Here is a 24382-nt window from a genome sequence, read left to right as displayed (position 1 = left end):
TCCGTTGAAGGGCATCTAGGTTGTTTCCAGGTTCTGGCTATTACAAACAATGCTGCCATGAACATAGTTGAGCATATACTTTTGTTGTATGATAGGGCCTCTCTTGGGTATATTCCCAAGAGTGGTATTGCTGGATCCAGGGGTAGGTTGATTCCGAATTTCCTGAGAAACCGAAACACTGCTTTCCAGAGTGGTTGCACAAGTTTGCATTCCCACCAGCAATGGGTGAGTGTCCCCCTTTCTCCACAACCTCTCCAGCAAAGGCTATCATTGGTGTTTTTTATTTTAGCCATTCTGACAGGTGTAAGATGGTATCTTAAAGTTGTCTTGATTTGCATTTCCCTGATCGCTAGGGAAGTTGAGCATGACCTTAAGTGTCTTTTGGCCATTTGAAGTTCTTCTGTTGAGAATTCTCTGTTCAGCTCAGTGCCCCATTTTATAATTGGATTGATTAGCCTTTTACGGTCTAGTTTCTTGATTTCTTTATATATTTTGGAGATCAGACCTTTGTCAGTTGCGGGGTTGGTGAAAATCTTCTCCCAGTAAGTGGGTTGCCTTTTTGTCTTAGTGACAGTGTCCTTTGCTTTACAGAAGCTTCTCAGCCTCAGGAGGTCCCATTTATTCAATGATGCCCTTAGTGTCTGTGCTGCTGGGGTTATACACAGGAAGTGGTCTCCTGTGCCCATGTGTTGTAGAGTACTTCCCACTTCCTCTTCTATCAGGTTCAGTGTGTTCGGACTGATATTGAGGTCTTTAATCCATTTGGACTTGAGTTTTGTGCATGGTGATAGATATGGATCTATTTTCATTCTTTTACAGATTGACATCCAGTTTTGCCAGCACAATTTGTTGAAAATGCTGTCTTTTTTCCATTGTATACTTTTAGCTCCTTTATCGAAAATCAGGTGCTCATAGGTTTGTGGATTAAAGTCAGGGTCTTCTATTCGATTCCATTGGTCGACTTCTCTGTTTTTATGCCAATACCAGGCTGTTTTCAATACTGTAGCTCTATAATAGAGTTTGAAGTCAGGGATGGTAATGCCTCCAGACAATCCTTTATTGTATAAGATTGTTCTGGCTATCCTGGGTTTTTTGTTCCTCCATATAAAGTTGATTATTGTCTTCTCCAGATCTGTGAAGAATTTTGATGGGATTTTGATGGGGATTGCATTGAATCTATAGATTGCTTTTGGTAGAATTGCCATTTTTACTATGTTGATCCTCCCAATCCAAGAGCAAGGGAGGTCCTTCCATTTTCTGGTGTCTTCTTCAATTTCTTTCTTCAAAGACTTATAGTTCTTGTTGAATAGGTCTTTCACTTCCTTGGTCAGGGTTACCCCTAGATATTTTATGCTATTTGTGGCTATCGTGAAAGGTGATGCTTCTCTGATTTCCCTCTCTGTTTCCTTATCCTTAGTGTAAAGGAAGGCCACTGATTTTTTGGAGTTGATCTTGTATCCTGACACATTACTAAAGGTGTTTATCAGCTGTAGGAGTTCTTTGGTAGAATTTTTGGGGTCACTTATGTATACTATCATATCATCTGCAAATAATGAAAGCTTAACTTCTTCCTTGCCAATACAAATCCCCTTGATCTCCTTATGTTGTCTTATTGCTATTGCTAGAACTTCAAGCACTATATTGAAGAGGTATGGAGAGAGTGGACATCCTTGTCGTGTTCCTGATTTTAGTGGGATGGCTTTGAGTTTTTCTCCGTTCAATTTAATGTTAGCTGTTGGCTTGCTGTAAATAGCTTTTATTATATTTAGGTAGGATCCTTGTATCCCTATTCTCTCCAAGACCTTTATCATGAAGGGGTGTTGAACTTTGTCGAATGCTTTTTCAGCATCTAATGAAATGATCATATGATTTTTTTCTTTCAGTTTATTTATATGGTGGATTACATTGATAGATTTTCGTATGTTGAACCAGCCCTGCATCTCTGGGATGAAGCCTACTTGATCATAATGGATAATTTTTCTAATGTGTTCTTGGATTCGGTTTGCCAGTATTTTGTTGAGGATTTTTGCGTCGATGTTCATGAGTGAGATTGGCCTGTAATTCTCCTTCCTGGTTGAGTCTTTGTGTGGTTTTGGTATCAAAGTAACTGTAGCTTCATAGAAGGAGTTTGGTAATGACCCTTCTGTTTCTATATTGTGGAATACATTAAGGAGTATAGGTATTAACTCTTCTTGGAAGTTCTGGTAGAATTCCGCATTGAAACCATCTGGTCCTGGGCTTTTTTTGGTAGGGAGGTTTTTGATAACCTCTTCTAATTCTTCGCGACTAACAGGTCTGTTTAGATTGTTCACCTGGTCCTGGTTTAACTTTGGTATATGGTATTTATCTAAAAAAGTGTCCATTTCTTTTATGTTTTCCAGTTTTGTGTTATACAGGCTTTTGTAGTAAGATCTAATGATTCTCTGAATTTCCTCTGTGTCTGTGGTTATGTCCCCCTTTTCATTTCTGATCTTATTTATTTGTGTGTTCTCTCTCTGTCGTTTAATTAGTTTGGATAGGGGTTTGTCGATCTTGTTGACTTTCTCCAAGAACCAGCTTTTTGTTTCATTGATTCTTTGGACTGTTTTCTGTGTTTCTATTTTGTTGATTTCTGCCCTCAGTTTGATTATTTCCAATCTTCTACTTCTCCTGGGCGCGTCTGCTTCTTTTTTTTCTAGAGCTTTCAGGTGTGTTGTTAAGTCCCTAATGTATGCATTTTCCGTTTTCTTTAAGTGGGCACTTATTGCTATGAACTTTCCTCTTAGCACTGCTTTCATTGTGTCCCATAGGTTTGAGTATGTTGTCTCTTTATTTTCATTAAATTCAAGGAAGACTTTAATTTCTCTCTTAATTTCTTCCTTGACCCAGGTGTGGTTCAGTAGTTGACTGTTCAGTTTCCATGAGTTTGTCGGCTTTCTGTGGGTAGCATTGTTGTTGCCTTCTAACTTTAATCCATGGTGATCAGATAGGACACAGGTGGACACTGATATTTTTTTGTATCTGTGGAGGTTTCCTTTGTTTCCAAGTATGTGGTCAATTTTTGAGAAGGTTCCATGAGCTGCAGAGAAGAAGGTATATTCTTTCCTATTTGGGTGGAATGTTCTATAGATGTCTGTTAAGTCCATTTGCTTCATTACCTCCAATAATTCTCTTAATTCTCTATTAGGTTTCTGTCTGATTGACTTAAGCGCTTTTCTATATGAGTTCCTGGGCTGACTCATAGGGAAGAAGAAAGGCTACAGTTTTTGCTATTGTAGGCAATAGCTGAGGGGAATCACAGGCAGCGGGGACCATCAGCCCCACACTGAGACTTCCCCCAAGATGATGCTTTTTAACAATTTGGCAGGGTCCTGTGCCCTAGATGCAGAAACTAGGTTGTGTGCCCTAGCATACAGAAACTAGGTTCACAGGACCATGTAACACGGCAGGAAGTCGGACAGAGGAGGCAGGCGCTTCTTGTAGGGCAGGATTCCCACCTAATTGTTCCAGCGAAACCTGAACTCTCTTCCTAGCGTGGCCTTGGTCTGCAGCAATGGATGGGAAACAGTTGGGATCATACCCAGGCAACATCACTCACTCTCGCTTGGCCATTTGCAGCTAGTCCTGGCTGCGCGTGGAAATCATCAGCTGAAGAGCCCTGGAAACACGAAGGCCTGGATCTCACCCCCACCAGGGGTTTGCCCACGACGGGCCCAGTGCGGCCAGGGTTTTCAGGACTCTGTGGTTATACTGTGCGGCCTTCACTGCACACACAATACGGCTTGGGAATCACTGACCCGGGAGTTGACAGCTATTAAGCCCGTCAATTACCCAAGTAAACAAGGAGCAGGCTAAATCAAGCGTGTCTAGAGGGATTGCCAAATACTGCCTGCTGGGGGATATTTAAGTCCGTTTCTCAGAAGACCTTGGCCCTGGAAGTTCTGGAAAGCTTGGGCCTGCTGAGTGTGCTCCCCACTTCCTCAGGAAAGGCGAGCAGTAGGCATGTAAACAGGGCAGTTTGTGTTCATTTGACAAACACTGAAACATCTGATTTCCTTAGCTGGGTAGAAAATAGCTTTAAGTGTCTTTAGCAAGCAGCAGGGAAGAGAAGAGAACACAGGCAGAGCAAAGTAGGGATGCAGAGGGCGGCAGGCAGGGTGGGGATGGGGGTGGTGAGCCCTGCATTGTTCCAGGGACAGAGTTTGGGAGTGTCCTAAAATCTACTTTGGGAGTCTCAGGGGTGAGGAGATAGAGAATTGGGAGGAAAGAGGAGGACGGGGAGGAGGAAGAAGAGGGGGAAGGAGGAGGAGGGGAGGAGAAGGAAGAGGAGGAGGACGGTATTCTAAGAGGAAATTGCAAGGGTAGGACAAAGGCTGGATGCTGGGGAAGGTCACAAGGACACTTAATAACCATAGCCACCTCAAGGACAAACTAAGAGACTTGTTTGAAACAGAAGGCCCAGGGCTGAGAGAAGGCTCAGTAGGTAACACGCTCGCCATACAAGGACATGAGTTTCCATCCTCAGAACTCACGTAAAGCCAGATGCAGTAGTGCAGTTCTGTAATCTCAGCGCCCTACAGCAAGATGGGAGACAGATGGGAAACTCCGCCGAAGGCCTCTGGCCAGCTAGCGTGGACTGTGCAGCCAGGAGCAACAAGAGACCCTTTTCACAAGTAAGCTGAAGAAAAGACTGGAATTTGAGGTTATTGTGGCATCTCCATATGTGTGCACAGAGGCCGGAGAGAAGGAACTGGAGAGAGAGGAGTGGTCTCAGCGTGGCATTGATTAGGCAGGTGGGTGGTCTGGCTTTTCCTAGTACTAGGCAACCCCATTCATCGCTTCCTCTTTCCTTCCCTCTAGCTTCTAACACTTCCTCTGTTCTTAACCCTGCTCCTAAGAAGCAGAGGGCCCTTCTTCTGCCCCTGCATCATCTTGGGGCTGCTAGAAGTGGCAGCAAAGACCTGAGGAGAGAAAGGAAAAGTGATATTGGAGGTTGGGTGGTGAATGCCACAAGGACGGTACAGTGTTGGGCTACATTGACTCCTCAGAAAATGTCAACGACTGTTTTATTTTCCAAATATAAGAAAAAAAGTGTGAGAATCATCCAGATTTGAGCATGATCAGAAAATATTATTTTTTTGCTTTTGAATGTCTATAAATATATACTGTGAGAATTTTAATTATAAGAAGGTGCTTGAGAGGTAAAGGGGAATGGGGGGAGGTAAGAAGGGGAGGGAGAGAGAGACTGATTTTCCTGTGGCTGAGCTAAATCTAGTTATTCAGTGCCTGACATTGTGTTAGAAGTGTTGAAGGACACAAAGGAAGAAAAGGATGGCTCTGGACTCCTCTTTCCCATCTGGGTTTTCTGTTTTTCATTGGTGAAAGGGGTGAAATCATGTTAGCCGGCCTGACTTGGCCCTCAGAAATATGACATTTTCCATGTCAGATTGGCATGCTTGTAGTTTCTTGATGCCGCTTCCTTGTGCTTTGTTGTCGATTCATAATCCTCCTTGTGACATGCATTTGGCTGGATTTGAAAGACTCTTAAATAAATAAGGAATAAAAAGCAATCACGCTCAGAAGGTGCTGTTTCACCACACAATGAAGAGTAGACACCCAATTGCGGAAGGGAGCAATGTAGTGAAAGGTCTTGGGTGTCTCTTTTCTCTTGGAAGGCTTGGAAGTTTTCATGAGTTGGTTTCAAATAATGGGTAATACTGTCCCCAAACTCCTTGAGGTAGGCTAGTGGGCCAGTGAGCTTCTGGTTGGCCAGTTTCCCCCAGGGCCGGGGATTCCCACCACTGTGCTCAGTTTTATTTGCATAGGTGCTAGGGTTGGAACTTAAGTGCTTGGGCTTATATGGCAAACACTTTACCAACTGAGCCACCCCAGTCCCCATTAGTTGCTTTTTTCCCCCTCAAGCTCCATGCCCAGTTTTAGATAAACAATCACTTCTGTCCTATTTAGAGCGCACCTAAGATAGTGACACCTTCCCTGCCAACCTGTGGGGTAAGCAAAAGATAACCACAGCAAAGTGTTTGCTCTGTGACAGCTACCAGTCATCACAGGAAGCACACTGGGCAGTGCTGGCCACCCCCCTTAGGCTGCTCCAACCAAACTTCCAGGCAGCTGAAGGGATCCTCCCTCAGAGGCATTTAGCACTTGGCTGCTTTGTAGACATCACAAAGTATAATGGACTCAAACATCACTGTTTAGTTTCTTTGGATTTCCTGGATCACGAAACTGTTGCCAGCATGGGGCTTCAGTTACTTATAATTCAAAGAGGTGCTTTGGGACTGTCTTCATGGCCATTTTCCTGTGTGTTCCCTGATCTTTGGTTTATTTAGATGTATGTAGGCAGATGTATTTCAGGCCTGGGAAGTCTCCTTAGGGAAAAGTTAAATGGATTTCTCCGAAAGGCTCTTTGAGTGTGGAAATTGCTGGGTAGAAAACATTTGCTCAGTCCCATGTTTCAAGCAAGCGCTTGTTTCAAGAGTCAATCTGTTTTATTAAGACCTTGGAAAAGTATCAGAGTGTTTACCTCCTAGAGTTTTCCATCAAAATCAGACCTCTGGTGCAACAGAATGTGTGTGTCCTTTCCTCCAAAGAATCTCTTTATGTCTCTACATAGGCACGCATAGATACACAGTAACCCATTTTCTCCCTGTTCACAGAACCCAGTTGAAATTCAATGCCTTAAACTTTCCTGATTGGAAGAAGTATCTTTATTTTAGGAGAAACAAGCAGACATTCTCATTCTATTTAGGCATGGTGGGCTGGGCACCAGGAAGATCAAACCAGGTTGAGAAGCTCAGAGCATTCTGCCTGCTCCCTAGCTTTAGCGAGGGGAGACTGATTGCTTAATCATCCCCAAGTGGTGAAGATTCTGTGTGAACAGGGAGTTGGGAGAGTTTCTGGGTGTTGAACACGTCATGAGAAGCCTCCCTGGCATGGCCTCTTGAGCCCCTTCCCACATACCTTGCCTTCTGTTTCTCATCATCTGGCTGCACATCTGTGTTCTTTGTCATAGTCAAAATTGTATGGGAAATATCTGAACTGGTTTCCTATGTTCTGAAGCTATCCCAGACTGTGAGAAGGTGTAGGGACCTTGACTCGGGGCAGCGGAGGGTGACAACCTAGCCGGGGCAATCGGTATTTGCAGCATCAGAGACTGACTTTTGTCAGCTCTCTGCTTCTGGAGTCTTCATGAACAATTGTCAGTATCAGAATTGAACTGAATTGCAGAACCCCCAGCTGGTGTCAGAGAATTCCTTGCAGGACGATGGACATCTCCACGCATCTGGTCACAGACCTGTGCTGACTATGGAGTCCACGTCAGCACAAGTGTTTCAAAAGACAAGAAGAAGACATTACTTTACATATGCATTTAGCTTTATCAAAATAACACAGAGCCAGCTCTGCAAGTAGCAGTTTAGGTATTTAAGGCATGGCCAGGATAAAATCTTCGTGCTAGCATTATTATAGATGAGACCTTTCTTTGGCGAACTTAAACACAGTTTAAACGTAAGCTCCTACCACACTTTCCAAACACTCCCTTGTCTGTGGAGGGTTTTACTTTTAAAACATTCTGTGCTGCCTGGGGAAGCCTGGCTGTTCACTATGGGAACCAAATCACACTGCCCTTAGCCCGCCAAAAGTCAGAGAAGATGTGTAGCCTGTAGGCCATTGTTTTGAACTTAAGTACACGAGATTAATTTCTGGATGGAGACTCAGAGACGGTCTCAGAGAGATTTCACACTCATCTGTTATATTGGGAAATATGTGCTGAGCCTGGTGCCAGGAGGCTTTCTCTGCCCAACAGGGATTTCATTTGAAGGGACTTCACGGAAATTACATGATGTGCACAGGCTGTTAGCAGTTGGTTGAGTAGATAGATTTTACTTCTTTTTATTTCCTAGCTACATTGAGTTTGATTGGCAAACAAAAGCTGCAGCTTTTTAAGGTGCATATTATGGTGGCACAATGAATGTATTTATTGTAAAATGAGCCCAGAAAAAAATCAAGCCACTTAGCATATCATCTTATATGAGCAATCATTTTTTTTCCTGTGTGCAGAACATTTATGACCAATAAATGCACAAGACAATGTCACTTATGACTGAAATCTCAACTGTCACCCACAGCTCAAGTTTTAAGACTTCACTTTGTGGGACTATTTTTCTAATTATCATTTTTTTATTTTTTTTTTGTTTTTTTTTTGAGACAGAGTTTCTCTTTGTAACAGTCCTAGCTGTACTAGAACTCTTGTAGACTAGGCTGGCCTCGAACTCACAGAGATCTGCCTGCCTCAGCCTCCCAAGTGCTGGAATTGAAGGTATGTGCCACCATACCTGGCTCTAATTATCATTTTTTAAATATTTAGTGTGTGCATGCGTGTGTGTGGTGAATATGTGTGGTGCATATGTGTGCACGTGTGGGGGGGGCGAATATACGCACCCATGCGTGCACGGTTAGAAACCAGAGGTGGAAGCTGGGTATCAGCGCCTACCACTCTATGCTTTAGTCTCTGAGACATAGTTTTTCACTGAACCTAGAACTTCCCATTTGGGGTAGACCAGTTGGCTAACACTTTGTTTTAGACCCGTCTTCACCCTCCTGCCTCCAAACACTACAAACACTACAGTTACAGACGTATGACTCCATACCTGGATTTCACTTGTGTGCTGGGGATTTAAACCCAGGTACTTGCTCATACATGTCCAGCAAGTACCTTACCCACTGAGCCATCCCCTTGGCACTGGCAGTGCTAATCTGAAGGTAGAGAAGCCTTTGCAGGGCCTGGCTAACCAAAGTAGGTCATTAAAAGCTTGCCTTTGAAGTTTATGACTGCACAGACTGTATTCTCTCAGTTTGGGCAGTTCAAAGAAACAGCAGTTTGGTTTCCATAGCAAACAGCTCAACTGAACAAGGCAATGGACAGACAGGTGTAACCCTTGCTTCTGGGCCTGTTCTCTCTCCTCGTCCACATGGCTCTGCATTTCCCATCATAATGAGCTGAACTCTCCCCGGAACCATCACCCACATACAGTTCCTTAATTGGTTGCTATTGGGTATTTTGTCATAGCTGTGAGAAAAGTATTTCATCCAGTTGCCAAGTTCATGTATCAGATCATTATCAGTGCGAGTTTGGACCCTTTGACCCACATCTCCCATTGTCTCCCCCTGCCCAGCCCTAATCTCCATTCTTCTTTCTACAAATCATCCCTGTGCTCACTACTCTGCGTGGGAGTTCTGTGGCAGCCCGTGTGACCCCAAAGCCTCCTCTGACTATCATCAGGTCTTTCATTTACTGCCCTGTGCATTTGACCAAAGAATTTCAGTGCTCTTCTGGCTTCAGCAGCCCACACTCCTTCGTGGTGTTTAAAGTGAAAGTATTTTCATATCCAGCCTTTGAGGGATGTGTTGTGTGAATATGTGTGAGTGCGTGGGTGTTGCGGTGATGCTGTGTACTTCTTATGCATTGTGTTAACGTATAGGTGGTGTGCATATTTCTTGTGTGTGTGTTGCGGAAGTGTCTATTGTATGCTGTTTTCAAAGCACGTGTTCTGTGTATATTGCTTGTACTCTAATGAAAATATTGTGTATTCTGTATGTATGTCTGCTGTATGTCTTTTGAGTGTATAATATAACATAAGTGTTCTATGTGTTTTGTATATGTAATATGAGTCTGTTGTGTAAATGAGTATGTTGTGTACATTGGTACGGTGTGTGCAGTAGATATTCTATATCTGATGAGTGTATGCAATCTAAAGGATGGATTCTGGGTAGTCCATCTGTTGCCAGTATAGTATATGTTTAGTGAGTGTATATAGTTTATGTTTCATGTATAGTGTGTTTTGTATGTTGTGAGTGGTATGGGTTTTGTGAGTGTGTATAGTGTGTGATGCATGTGTTATGTATATAGTGCCTAGTCATGGACTTGTTTGACTAGATGTTTGAGAGATACTTGGTGGATGGGAGAGAGGATGTCATCCTGCCCGTGGGAGGCCCATAGTGTACATTTCCAGTGAACTGTCAGCTTCTTGAAGACCTGCTTAGTGTTTATTTGTCCAGCCTTCAGCATCACACAGAGGGAGGCTGCAGTGGTGGGAAAGAGAGGTGGGATTAGATTGGTAAGACTAGATACCTGCCCTCAAGGCTGGAGCTCCACAGGCTCGCTCTCTGGCTCACTGTGTAACTTCCCCTCCATCCTGGTGACTGTGTGTTATTTGTCTGCACCTTGCACAAAGTGGAGATTTTATCTGATTTGTTTCCAAATACAGTTCAAAGACAAGCACACTGCTTCATACAAACCATGGCCACAAGGAAAATGTTTAATGGCTAATATATCTTGCTTAAAGATAAGAATAAATGAGTTCCAGAGTGTCTAGCTCAAGCCAAGGGGTTTCGCCAAATGCAGGGGTTTTCAAATCTTGGTATATCTTGCTCAACAGCCTCCCAGGGTTACCCCTCTTGGGGCTCTCTTGCTAAGTATCCGTCTAGTCTTACGGGGATTGTGGAGTTGGCTTTAGTGAAATATTGCCTACATCCTACTTGGTCCATGGTGATTCAAAAGCCACAGTTTTCTTCCATTAGGCGTATGACCTGACACATCTGGTGTCGCTAGGAGTTTTGGTCTCCAGCTAACCATGGGCCTTCCTAAGCCCTGGCCTCAAGTCTCCTGACCTCTCTCCAGGCCTCTTGAGGTTCTCTTGGCAGCTTTAGGCCCTGTCGGTGGTCTAGAAGCTCTGGCAGCATCTCTTCTTGCTGATGGCAGCTCTTGCAGTTGTGTGGCTGCTGTTGCAAGCCAGCTCTAGCAGGTCTCAGTGAGTCTGTCTTCTCTGAGGGGTGGATTCTCTCAGACTCCTTTGGGAGAGGTGGAATCATCACTGGAGGTGGGGATCTACTTTGAGATCTGAGCTCTTGCCTTCCTTTTCTATCTCTCCATCTGTGAGTCTTTCCTGCCAGACTTGGGAGGGACCTTCCTGGATAGCTCTGTGGGAGGCAGACCTCCTGGTCCACTTTGTGCTCTGTTAACCTAACCTTTTTCCATAGCTGTTGAGGTGTAAAGTTCAATTTGGGATGCTTAACAGCATACTGGGGGAGGGGAGTTAGAGGCATTGGTTAGTCAATAAAGTGCCCGACTTGCAGGCACGAGGACCTGAGTTCAGATCTCCAGAATCCACTTTAAAACTTTGGGCGTGGCAGTCCACGACTGTAAGCCTAGCCTTGGTTGGGGGAGGGAGGTGTAAACAGATGGATCCCTGAATCTGATTGATCAGTCAGTCTAGTTGAATTGATGAGCTTCAGATTCGGTGAGAGACCCTGTCTCAACAGGTGAAGATGGAGAGTGACCCAATATCAACCCCAGACTCTGCACTCACAGGGAACAAGGATGCCGGCCCGAACGCAACATTTATCTTTTAGCAAAGACCCACCTATTTTAGTGCCTCATATCAACCCATTTAGGACTTCCTTTTAATTGATACAGTTTTAAAGTTAGGCTTCTTCTTGAAATAGATATGTTCTAGGTTCACAAGGGTGGTCCTGGTCCTCTTTTCCAACTGTATGCGCTACAACTGTTGGGCAATTGTGGACTTGAACTCTGTGCTGGGCTTCAGAACATCATCTTCTGCTCTATTCAGTTTCAAGTGCACGTGACGCTGTGTTTTTGTTGGCTGTAAAAGTAGTATGACACATGAGTTATCTTATAAACGCTTAGCTTCTCAAAATAAATATTCCTGGGGTCCCATGCTTAAGACATTTGGATAAATCAAAATATTAATAAGATATTAACATTAAGAACAGGCTTTATTACTAGATCTGTAGATGAAAGGGCTAAGGGAAATAATTCTGAATGAGGTTAATATAGTACTCTACAAACGAAAATATTACATGGCCATTTAAAAGGCTGCTTGTGAATGAAGTCTTGAGAACATATGGGAATCTGTGCCATGGAGGTCTTTCTCCATTGACAGAAAGCAAAGACTGAGTCTTGGAGGGCTTTGTAGTAGTTGATAGAGCTATGAGAGAAAGAGGAAAGAAAGAGGAAGGAGTTGGAAGGGTAAGAGGGAAATAAGAAGGGCTCCACTGGGTGAGGTCATTCAAATAAATGTCACGTGCCACTACACTGTTCCCCAAGCTGGGGAAAGTCTCCTTCGTGTCTCTCAATGCTGGCAACTGGGTGACACTCCTGGGGGATCTTCTTAGCTACCACACATCCATCTGGAACTCCCAGATTGTTTGACATAGTGTTTCTTCTCCCTGGAACAGTGTGTTAGTGGGAAAAGCACAACTTCCTTCATAATTTCTACACCGGCAGGTACTCTTAGCTAGGATTTGTTTTGGCACACACACAAAATAATGTCTCCTTTCTTTTTGGATACAGCCCACGGTAACCTTGGTAGTTCTGTGATTGTTTCTTGAGTGTCCGAGGGAGTAAAGAGAAAATTTTCTAGCATGGGTCATGGGTAGTATTGAAGATTTGTTCAGAGTGATGTCACACTCGTCAGTGGGACTATCCATTGTGGCACGGACAGGGAAAGATAAGAAGGGGAATAGAGACAGAAGCACAAAACACCAGGTCTTCCCTGACCCACTGTGGTCTTGTTGTTGAGATGTCAGGCGATGTGGTTGGGTTAATTCCTCCTATGGTTTGGGAAGTAGGGCTCACAGTAATGAACAACAGCAACACAAAAATAAGACTTCATGGGGGAAGTGCTGCTGATCTGTTCTTCAAAAGAAAGATGATCAAAACTTAAGAGGATCTGTGGTATGCCATCTCCCAGGGCCCCCACCTATGCTAAATCACCCTTTCTAGAGTCTGAAGAAGCCATTCTCTCAGTGGCCAGTAACCAGTGTCCTCTTCCCAGGCCCTGGCAATACAGTGGCTCTCTTGCTAGGCTGCATGCAGCCATGCATTGCTGTGATTGTTCCTAAGAGCTTTAGAAGCTGTATTTGCATTCATGTAATTGTTCTTAGGAGCTGTGCACCCCTCAGGAGGTCTATTCTAGTATCGGTCTTAGACTTTGATTGACAACCTAGACTTCAGGATATTTCTTTCTTGCCTGCACTCTGTCATGCCCAGGGGCTCTCTTAGTCAGGCCTGAGAAGCACCTTGTTTCATTTTCCAAAACTCTGAAGAGCTCTTGACTAAGTTTGCTCCCACCTACTTCAAAGGCATCCAGGTCAGGTGAGAAGCCTAACATTAACCATTAAGTATTCGTGAACACACAGAGTGAGAGGAAAAGATGGAGGAAGAACCGTAAGTGGTCAGAGGAAAGAACTGAGATGGAGAAAAAGGAAATATTAAAAAGAAAACACTGGGGTTGAGAAACACTGAAACCAGGCACAGGGCCTTTAAATGGACAGAATTAAGCAGTCCAACCATCTAGTCAACCAGTGTGGAATATGCTTTCAGGTTTTATTTAATATAATACTAATACAATGGATGAAAAGACCCAAACTCTACCCTCATGGGACTTATGGTCTAGCAGGGAAAGGAATCAGGTAGCTAGGTCACGTGAAGTAGTGATATGTGCTGGTAAGCATTCATAAGGACTTCGGTAATACAGTCTGTGTCTGTACACAAGCACGTTCATGCTCATACATATGTGTAACTTTTAACAACAGCAGACATCTAATATTTTGGGATATGTGTTTGGCAACAAGCAAGGGGGATTTCTTCAGCAGTAGTGATTTGGACATTAACAATGTAGGAGGAACAAGAAAGACATATTGCTCTTGTTAAGACAGGAAGTGATTCAAGTTTGGCTAAAACTTTTTAACAATGAAAAACTGGGGAATAAGAGAACCACTTTGGCCCAGCCATAACTAAATGTCTAAGTTTGCATAAAGAATGTTGTGAAATCTCTTGTTACAGGCTGACCTTTGCTTCTTAATCTTGTATTAATCTTGAAGAGAATTCAGGTTTCAGTTCCTATTGGCTTTTGTCTTTATATTATGGCCCAAGCTCATGGCCCTTATCTCACAGAGGTGGAGTTATTCTCACCTATCAGATATGATTAGTTCAGATGTGAGTGTTTATGGACAAAGGCTCTGCTTTTAAAATGTGGTTTGGGTTGATGTCTGGCAAATGAGGAATTTATTGGTTGTGGTGACTGGCTTCTAGCCTTCTAGCTAGCAACACTGGCCACTTCTTTCCCCCACCAGAAAACTCCCTGTTCCAAAAAGACATCACACTCTGAGTTCATACCCAAGAAAGTCCCAGCAATAGTGACTTATTTGCATAGACATTATTCAGGAAAACTCTTTCAGGGACACTAAGACCCTGCAATCTTCTCAGTAAGTCTCTAGCATAAGTGGGCAGATAAGATTGGTTCTATTTTCTAAAGTCAAAAAGCCCGAGCCAGTACAACTTCTGTAAGGCCTATAAAAACACTGTAAGGATGATCAAGAGCATCTCTGCTACCTGGTGTACACCTGACAATGTCAACTCTTTCACGGGTTAACTTTCTTAGTCCTTACAGCAATCCAGGAAGGCTGCGAATCTTGCCGCCACGCTTGCCATCATTTCTTAGTGATGGAGATGCGCTCTGAGAAGTATGTCCTTAGAAAGTTTTTGTCATCGGTGAACAACATAGACTTAAGCAACTGAGATGACTATCATGCCACTAGGTCCTACGATTTCATGGAACTATCTTTGTATGCATGGTCTGCCAGGAACTGAAATGCCATTAAGTACCACACGATGGCTACATGACTTTATCGCCTATCTCTGAGATACAAGAGACATTAAGTGACTTGATTCCTGCCCACAGCTAGTCCTAGTAGAACTGGGATGTGAGTGGGGTACCATCGGAGGCTGTTGGGCTCCATGGTCTATGCCAGTAACCGCCATGCTATGCTTCCTCTGGATCTAGAAAGCAATCCCCCAGCAATCCCTCAAATCTTAACGCATTTCTCCTGTGCAGTGATCAACAGTGGGCCAGTAAAATGCAGCAGTGTGGATGGGAGGCATCAACTTTAGACAGTGAGTTGAAACCTCATTCCCCGAGTCTATTCACCGTGTAATCCTTGGACAAGTTCCTGCTCCCATTTGGGACATTGGCTGCTGTTGTTAAGGTCATAGTGCTGCTGTCTTATGACAGTGCCGCCCTTGTGGTTAGACACACGTGCTTGGTTCTTATACATCCTCTTCCTACATATGCAGTTGATTACTGGGCATGGACCAGATGGATGCGTACGAAAGCTGTTCCGGTTTGGACATGAACATTTCCCCATAGGCACATGAGTCCGGAGATCAGCTGATGGTGATGCTGTATTAGAAGGTTGGGGGAACCTTTGAGACTGAAGCCTATCTTCCAAGAGAGAGAGAGGGTCATCTATCCTCAGGGTAGGCCTTGAGGATGGCATCGGCTTCTGGTTGAGTCATGAGTGTTCTGCCGCCTACTTAGCACCATATTAGAAGTCCCCTTCTGCCACCATAAATCAAGTCACCTCAGCCACCTTGTCTTCCCCACCATGGTGGACTATTTCCTCTGAAACTGTGATCCCAAATAAATCTGCGTCCCCTCCACGCACACAAGTGCTTCTGTGAGGTGTTTGGTCCCAGCAGTGAGGAAAGTAACTCGCACAAAAGGCGTGTCAAGTAAAGTGCAGATGACGGAGTGACTCCGTGTACCTTTTAGGAGGGAATTGAGCAGGGGACTTTTTCTACCCAATGATAGAAAAACCTCAGTGAAATGGTGACACCACGTCCCTATGGGAGAGGCTTGTTAAGGATGGTGTTCTTCAAGATATTATTCCAAAGCCACAGGGACAAGTGGGGCAGTTGGTTCCCCGGGAGATTCCCTCCGCATTTCTTTGTCCTTTGTCCTTTTCCTCAGAAATTCCTTCGAGATCTCCCCAGTGACCTCTTTTCAGAGACATTAGCAAATTTTTGTCTGAGGCACTTTACACTCTTAAAATTATTGGCAATGCTAAAAGCCTTCTGTCTGCATGATTAATTCTACTTATGTTAACTGTATCAAACACTAAAACTATGTAATTTTAAAAGTAAATTTTGTGGACCATTAAAAACATCAATAAACCAACTGCCCATTAATGTAAGTAACGTGGTATCTCCTACAAAATAATTGTGAATTTAAAACAAATTGAAAATAAAAATAGTAGCATTGCTTTACAATATATACCTTGTTCTGGAAAATTCTTGCATGTTTAGCTTAACACAAGAGAACAAAAAATTTAAAAATATGCACCTGTATTTTATCTTTATATGCCATATAGCTTGCAGGAAATTCTACTGAATGCCATGAGAGAATATGTATGTAAAAAGTCTTCTTTGAACTGCTAAGAAAGTACTTGTGATCTTCAGGACCCTCTAAGTGGCTCTTGGGACCTTGTGAGAATCACTAAAATATATAATTCTCTCTTTGCTAATGTAAAATTGATTTTTAGTCAATATCTGATAATTGTAAATACTAAAGGGTAAGAATGCAACGTGTATCTCACCTCAGGCCTTCATCATTTCTTCTGGAAATGTTCACAGTTCTCTCGGCTAGCTCTTTTGGATTGTACAATTAGTTATCATCGACCATAGTTACTTCCACATGCTAGAGATTATTAGAACCCATTCTTCTTACCTGTTTTCTTATACTCATTAAACAACATTTCTGCACCGCTCTCCTCCCTACCCTTCCCTACATATTCTGTTCTCTACTAATAGGAAATCAAGTATTCCTATCTAAGCAAGATCCTACGGTGTTTGTCTTTCTGTTCTTCCTGTTTTCACTTTACAGTGCCCTCTAGTTCCACGCAAGATGCGGTAATGGCAGGACTTCCTTCTTTCTAGGGCTGAATAGGATCTCATTGCGTATAAAATTTTCTTTATCTGTTCATCTGTTGCAGGACACATGGACTGATTTCCTATCATGTACTGACATTTGGTGATTTAGCCATTATCTCAGAATCCCCTCTCAGCTTCTTCCTTTGTCATCTGCTTCCAAATGGCAAATGTTAATAACTCGTCTTTCAAAATTCTTGGATTTGTCAGATCAAAAGAGTAGATTAGTTCCCGTCTTTTCTCTCCTTCTTCTTCTGACTGTTTCCTTACAGTCTTTCTTTCTTTTCGATCTCAGCTGGCAATCTTGGGAGACTTTCCTCCCTGGCCTGAGCCTTGCAACTTGTCTCTCTGCCTCTTGGATTCAAAAGTAGCCAGGATGTTTGTTTGTCTGTGGCATGCACAGTTAACTTCTTTCCTCAAAAATCTTGGTCTTGGCCAGAATCAATCAATTCTGCATTATGATTTATGTTTTATGAAGAGTTCAAGTTCCCTTTTCAAATATTTTGCCCGGGGTGAAGAATCCAGTCAGTTTCACTGATGAACTTAGAAGTTGTTGGCATGTCTCTACTTCCAGTCAGGATTGAGTAAGAGCGCCTGGAGCAACTTTCTTACCAGAAACAACCAAGTAACAAGAGAGAGCACGTGAAGCCAGGGTTCTAAGATACTAGATGTCAGTGGTGAAGGTCCATCATCCTAGGAGTCAAGAAACAACTGAGTGAGCCCTTGACCGTTTCTGTTTACCAACATGAGTCATAGTACAGGGAAAGAAACTTAGTCAGAGCTCAGCAAACTTCTGAATTGATGAGAGGGACCTTAGGAGGCTGTGGTGGAACAGATGCAGAGAATAGGCATCTTAGAGACCATCAGAGTCCTGTGTAGGGACTCAGCAGAGCACTGACCCATACCCACATGAGAAAGCTATCCCATCCAGGAAAAGAACGTTTGATAAAACAATACATAAGTCCAGGAACAACCATCATTGCTGCAAGATGACAATAAAATGTCTGGATTCAAAGGCATTTTATAGAGGACTCAGAAGCAGCAAGTAATGGGGAAACTGTCTTAGACCGAATGTTGCTTGCTATGTTCCCACCTAATTTCTGAAAAGCAAGACCCCAAAGAAACAATATTCAAGAAATCAACTGTATCCTGAAGACAAAAGAATTCCAAGTCCAGAACATTCACGATGTTGGGCATCCACCTAAAAATGTCCAGATATGCAAACCAGAGAGAAAAATCAATAAGAGACAGTCAAAGATTAATACAAATGTTATAAGTAGAGTGCATGAGCATTAAAGTTAACTATAACTGTATTACATGTTCTCTAAGAGATAAGCAGAGTAATCCAAGGTATGAAATGTATTTATTCTGACCCATCCCACACAGAAAACTACAGTCCCAAACAGTTCTACCAGGCCCTTAAAGAAGACACAACATCAGTTCTATTTGAACTCTTATAGAAAACTGAAGAGGAGTCAATAATTTTCAATTTGTAAAGTCTTCCCAACTCTCCAAGGCTATTTCCTGTACATCAAAACTAGAGAATATGATACAGAAATGCTTATGGAATATGATATAGAAACACTATTGGTCAGTATTTCTCATGAATGAAGACATACAATTTTTAAGACATACAAATTCTAAACAGAATACTAGTAAACAAACCAGCACTCTCTAAAAAGATAAATACATAATTATTAATTATCTTCAAAAACAAGACTGGCTCAGTCCTGGAAAACTGATGTATGTAATCCACCACAGAAACAAAACTGAAAAATGGATGCCATAGAACAGGTTAACAAAATACAACTTGTATTCCTGATGTGGAAAGTCCTTCTGTATATGTGTTGCTTTTATTGGATAATGAATAAAGCTGTCTCAGCCAAAGGCTTACCAGAGTACAACCAGGAGGGAAATACAAACAGAGATATACAGAAAGAGTAGGTGGAGTCAAAGAGAGACACCATGTAGCTGCTGAAAGAGACAGATGCCACAGCCTTGCGGTGATATACAGATTAATAGAAATTGGTTAGTTTAAGATATATGTGCTAGCTAGGAATATGCCTAAGCTATTGGCCAAACAGTGTTATAATTAATATAGTTTCCGTGTGATTATTTGGTCTGAGCAGTTGGGAAACGAAAGAGCAGTCCCTGTCTACATATCCCTGATAAAAAATGCCATGCAAATTAGAAGAGAGGCTCCCTCAGCCTAATAAAAATGTATGTAGTGAAAACCTACCACTAGCATCAGACTCAATGGGAACTTTCTCCTAAGACCAGTGAGACAAGAATGCTTGCTTCCTTACTTCTGCTCAGTATTATATTTAGGGATTAGCTGGGGCATAGTGAAAAATTAAAGGAAGTGAAATATAGAGATGTCTTGGAAAGAAAACTATCTACATGTAGTAATAAGGGCGGTGAGGCTGCGTCCCCAACACCCCAGCCGCCTGCCCGGCTAGCTTTTGCCCCGAAATAATTACACAGACACTATATTCTTTTAAACACTGCTTTGGCCCATTCCTATCCAGCCTCTTCTAGGCTAATTCTCACATCCCGATCAACCCATCTCTAATAATCTGTGAGCACCGGTCTTACCGGGAAGATTCTAGCCTAAGTCCATGCTGGGTCGGAGCTGGGGCATGGCGTCTCTCTGAAGCATCTTCTCCGGAGAGGAGAGCTGCTGAGTCTGAGCTCACTTCCTCTTCCTCCCAGCGTTCTGTTCTGTTTACTCCACCTACCTATGTCCTAACCAATAAAAAAGGGCCAAGGCAGTTCCTTTATTAGCCAATGACCTTCCTCCATCATCTACAGACAACAGAGGTCTCTAGCTAGGCATCCACACACACAAAAATTAATATAACTAATCCAGTTAGTTTTGAGGGTTACAATGTACAAAAATCACCATGCATCAGCAGTGGAACGTGCAGGAAGTAATATGTAAAATAATATCTTCCACAAGAATGTCAGCAATATGAAAAGTTAAATATAAATCTGACAAAATGTGTAAGTTCTATGTGTAAGGTGGTAGCAATGGCAGACAGGCCTGTGCCCCTAAGCGCACAGAGTACCTGACAGTGTCCTTGTTGGCATCGTCTGCCCCATCACGCCTGGTTTAGATCCTCTCCAGGAGTCTGTTTCAAATCACTGTCTTTTGTTGGGTCTTTCAGGTACCAGTCTTACAACTTCCATAGACAGGGAAGAAAGAAAAACATGATATACTCCTTTTCCCTCTTTTCTTTCTTTTCCTTTTTCCTTCCCTATCCTTCCTCTTCATTCCCTCTTCTCCTTTCCCCTCCTTTCTCCTTCCTTTCCCTTCTCTCTCTTTTCCTTCCCCTTCCCTTCCTGTTCTCCCTCTCCTCTTCTTCCTCTCCTTTCCCTCTGACACCCTTTCCTTCCGTCCTTCCCTTCCTTCCATTTGGCTTTGCTGTACAGTTCAAGAAGGCTGATGTGCAGCTTACTATGGAGCCTCAGACTCCCGATCTTCCTGCCTCTGACTGCACAGGGGTATAGAGGGTACCCTGTGGTACAGAGAGATTCACCACCACTCCACGCCACCTTCTCTAACACTAGTTAAACAGCTTTATTTGATGGCCTCAGAAGTCATTTCCACTTCCTTCCTTCTATCGGCTGAGTAACTCACTAAAGTCAATCGAGATTCAAGGGAAGGTAAGTAAATATCACATTTACATATTCAGTGGGGGAGCAATTCAATATGGCTCCTCGAGGCTAAAGAGTTGTCTTTAACTGACTGCAATGATCAAGTTAAAGAAAGACCACTTAGAGAAATTACATTTTAGTTGTGTTTAGACAATATCAGCAAATTGAAAGACCCCAACGTGGAAGTGTAGGCTCGACAGATGCCTATAGAGAAAAGGAACATAGACATAACTTAAAGACTGTTTATAGGAACAAAGATGGGCCATTTAGGATCTCACTTTCACAGGAAGTCTGGAGTCCAAGGAGAGAGTCAGTTAAGGTGGTGCTGTGTCTATCTGGCAAATGCAAGAGCTAAGTTCAACCCTCAGAACCCAAGTGAGAAATGCCATGCGTGGGGTACTGGCACACTTGTAATATCCACGCTGGGGAGGCAGAGACAGAAAAGCAAAGCTTGAGAAATGACACTCGAGGTTGCCCTTTGACCCTAACATGCATGACACACATGTACAGAAGCCATCTCTCCCCATATTTGCACATATGGACATAGACACTTGCATTCAGTATAAACACAGAAAAGTAAATAAAATGGGACTTAAGGGCGGGGGGGGGGGGGAGAGCACGCTCTTATTGTCTGGCATGTGACTGAGTCCAACGGCTTCAATAGGTGTTTTCTGGGCAACAGGGAGAATCATGGGAAACAGCCTACTGGGCCACGAAATTTTGGTTATTGGTGCTGTGAGTTTCTCAGGTTTGAGCAATCATGGAACAGAAACATGTTGAGAGAAGCGGGGGTGGGGGAGGAGAGGGTAAAGAAGAAAAGGGCAGGGAGAGGAAGGTGACAGGAAGCTGGGAGGAGAGCGCCCTCCGCCTATCAGGTTCTGTTAGGGGCATCAGTATGTGGACGTGAGTCTCTGTTGATATATGACACCCACCAGGCCCCAAAGCTCTTTCAGTTTTTTTGCCTTCATTGAGCAACTGCAAGGAAGCTTTCCTCTACTTGTGAAGGAAGTTAAAAAGAAACGGCTCATTGTCCCGATGTCTGCTACGCAGTCACATCGGCTTTCATCCAGTTTGCCTGCGGCTTTCTGCTTGGTAAAGGGCTGAAAGAAAAAAAATCACAGTGTGTTGACTAGAAAGACAATCTCAGGAGTCCGTGAAAAATGCTTAAGAGAAGCGGGGGTGGGGGGCATTGAACTGCTTCAGACTGAGATGTTTCGGGGCTGAGGCACGGGTTCAGAAGTGCCTGTTTGGATGTTGGTCGATGGAAAATGTGTGACAGGAGCAGGAAGGCTGGGCTGTTCAAGGACATCTGGGACAGCAGTTTCGGGTCTGTGTTGTGGTTCTGTGAGAGGTTCCTGGAAGTTCCACAAGCAGCAAAAATAGGTGTAGCGAGTTAAGCTCCACAGAGGCCCTGCCTGTCAAAACACGATGGTCTATAAGTGCATTTCCCTATATGTTTCTTATGGATTCTCATTCTTTATAGTGATTGAAAAAAATTAATGCTTCAGAGCTGTTTCGCGTTTACTGATTCAAGACCCAGAGTCCTTGCCAGTAACACACTCTTCGTAATTTTTCCCCTCATGGTGTTCTAACTGGAAGTCTTTGGGGGTAGTGAGGGAGATTAAGGGTTGCTTGATCTCCAGGGAGGGTTTCTGACCCACAAGTCAGCCTGTGTTTTCTACAAACTGTAGCCAAGCCCATGATTATCCTTCCAGCCTCATTTTCTGTATGTTTTTTTTTTTTAAACCAACAGGTTTTGGCTCTTCAGGCCTGGCCCCTTAGGAAGGTCTGGAGACTCGTGGATGCTTTACTGAACACCGGGGTATAATAGAATGCACTCTTTGACTCATGCCATATTGGACGCCACACTTTGTTATGACACTTGATGAACCCTAGGGCTGTCAACAGTGTGCGAAAGGAGAGCTCGTGGTGTGTCTCATGCTGACACACGTGAGCACGCTCAAGGACTGAGAGGGGTGACGCGAAAGCGGCTGTCAGTGTTTACACAGATCTCAGCAGAAGGGTTGAGTAAAGTGGCCACACTCGAACTGTCTGGAGAAAGGGAGTCAAGAAGGTCAAAGGTCTGAGAGAGAGTATGCAACACATCTGAGGGAGGAGGTGACACCAAGGTCTTGGGTAAAACCTTTGAGACCATAAAGTGGAGGGTGGAGCTGTGTAAACCCGTCACTTGGAGTGTGCATTTGAGAGCTGCGCCTTCATGGAGAGGCCTGTGTGTCTCCAGGACATGTAGGGCACAGGTAAGGGGAATGGGTCGCTACACAAAAAGGAGAAATTTCTGTGGTACACACCCTGCTACTCGGGAGGTTGAGGAGGATGGCTCTCGAGTCCACTCAGGATTTCAAGGTCACCCTAGATAACACAGTGAGACCATCCCAAGTGCGAATGAAGTTTGAATTTCATCTCTACATTAGCACACAAATCAATTTTACTACTTACAAATTGCTTTAAGATCTTTCAGTATATTAATGCATAAACATTAAGGCAAGTTTATGCTTACCAACATAAAACTTTTATATTGCTGGCTTATATATTTGTTTTGTGTGTGATAGTCAGGATAAAACCCAGGGCCTGTCACATGCTAGGCCAGTGCTACACCACCAAGTGACATCCCCAGTCTACCATTTCGAGTTAGACACACCTATTTTTAGCATCCATTAAACTACCACTTATGATAGGACTATCAAGTGACCCTCCTGAACTGTTCCTGGATCCGGCCCTTGAGGAGTCTAAGTCAGCATGCAGATACTGACATGAATACCTATCTTTGATGCTGTGCTATTCACCACAATCAAATCATAATTCGGCCTGGGACCTTTTTAATAGATAAATGGATAAAGAAAGTGCATATACAGAAAATTAAGTATTATTCAGATATAAAGAATTAAATGCAGTCAGGATGAAATCAGACATTTTTTTAGGGAAAATGCATGGAATTGCTGATAATCATGTTAAGCAATCTAATCCAGACTAAACAAGATAAACATCATGTTTCCTTTCATAAATGAGATATGAAAAAGAAATAAAGGACATGCCCATAGAAGGGAAACTATAAGATACTGGGGGTAGACATGATCAAACTGTTATGTATGTGTGAATTGTCATGTTTAACCTATAATTACTGTGCATTGTTAAAATGTAGTTAAAAAAAAGAAATGGGGGTGGAGAATACCACGGGACACATCTGTTGAAACAGCCTTGAGGTGAAAAACTCGGTTTGCCTGCGTCACGATGGGGGCTGCGCAATGGAGTCAGTCACCTGGAAGTTGTAAAAATTACTGACACCGGTAGCCTTCAGTAATTGCGCCATGCCATTTCTGACCACGGGAGGGGCCAAATCTGGTTACAGTTGTGAATGTGACCAAGGCTGTCAGAACCACCTCTGTGGAATACTGACCCAAGGGACAGTCACTGACTTTCCACAATACCATGACCGGAGCCCGCTTCTCTCAGAAAAGGGAACAGGTCAAACCTCCGGAAACAGATAAATGAGAAACTCCGAGGCCACAGGGAGCGTCTATGATAAACTGTTGCTGCTTTGTTCCTTTATGGTGTCTCCTGTTTCAGAACTGCCCCCAGGTGACTTCAACCTAGAGTTTCAAAAGCTGCTTAAGGGAGTACGGCAGGGAATCCAGGTCCTGTCCAGCCTGGAAGACTGGCAGGAAATGGTCCTGTGCTCTAGAAGGAGAAATCAATCAATCATTGTTTATTTGCTGTTGCATTGCAGGGTGGCCCATTATGACCAGGAAAGAAGCAATCAGTCATACGACCTTGGCTATTTTTGATTTTTTTTTCTTCTGGGCGTGAATTTTCCTTTGCCTAATTTAGTACTAGAATTAACAGGGTTATGGTAAGACAAGTCAAAGTGTTGTTCAGTTTGGTGTATAGCGGTAATGCAGCAAAGTATAAAGTCTTTGCAGTACC

At 43.3% G+C, this 24382-nt stretch overlaps 1 protein-coding gene across 3 annotated transcripts in view; it reads left to right on the top strand.

The window, feature by feature from the left end:
- The window catches only part of Il1r1 (interleukin 1 receptor type 1), a 71075-nt gene that overhangs the window by 11461 nt on the left and 35232 nt on the right, over nt 1–24382 (top strand). The window contains exon 1 of one of the 3 annotated variants that reach the window (XM_075980300.1): nt 4566–4652. The exons of the other annotated variants lie outside the window; for them this stretch is intronic. The gene's annotated coding sequence lies outside the window, so the exon portion shown is untranslated. Of the gene's footprint in view, nt 1–4565; nt 4653–24382 lie in introns of those variants that run through there. 3 annotated transcript variants of the gene reach the window in all.

This window comes from Microtus pennsylvanicus, chromosome 7, assembly GCF_037038515.1.
Source record: "Microtus pennsylvanicus isolate mMicPen1 chromosome 7, mMicPen1.hap1, whole genome shotgun sequence".
Classification (NCBI taxonomy): domain Eukaryota; kingdom Metazoa; phylum Chordata; class Mammalia; order Rodentia; family Cricetidae; genus Microtus; species Microtus pennsylvanicus.
The sequence above is the reverse complement of the archived record's forward strand: the minus strand, read 5'-3'. Positions and strand labels throughout refer to the sequence as shown.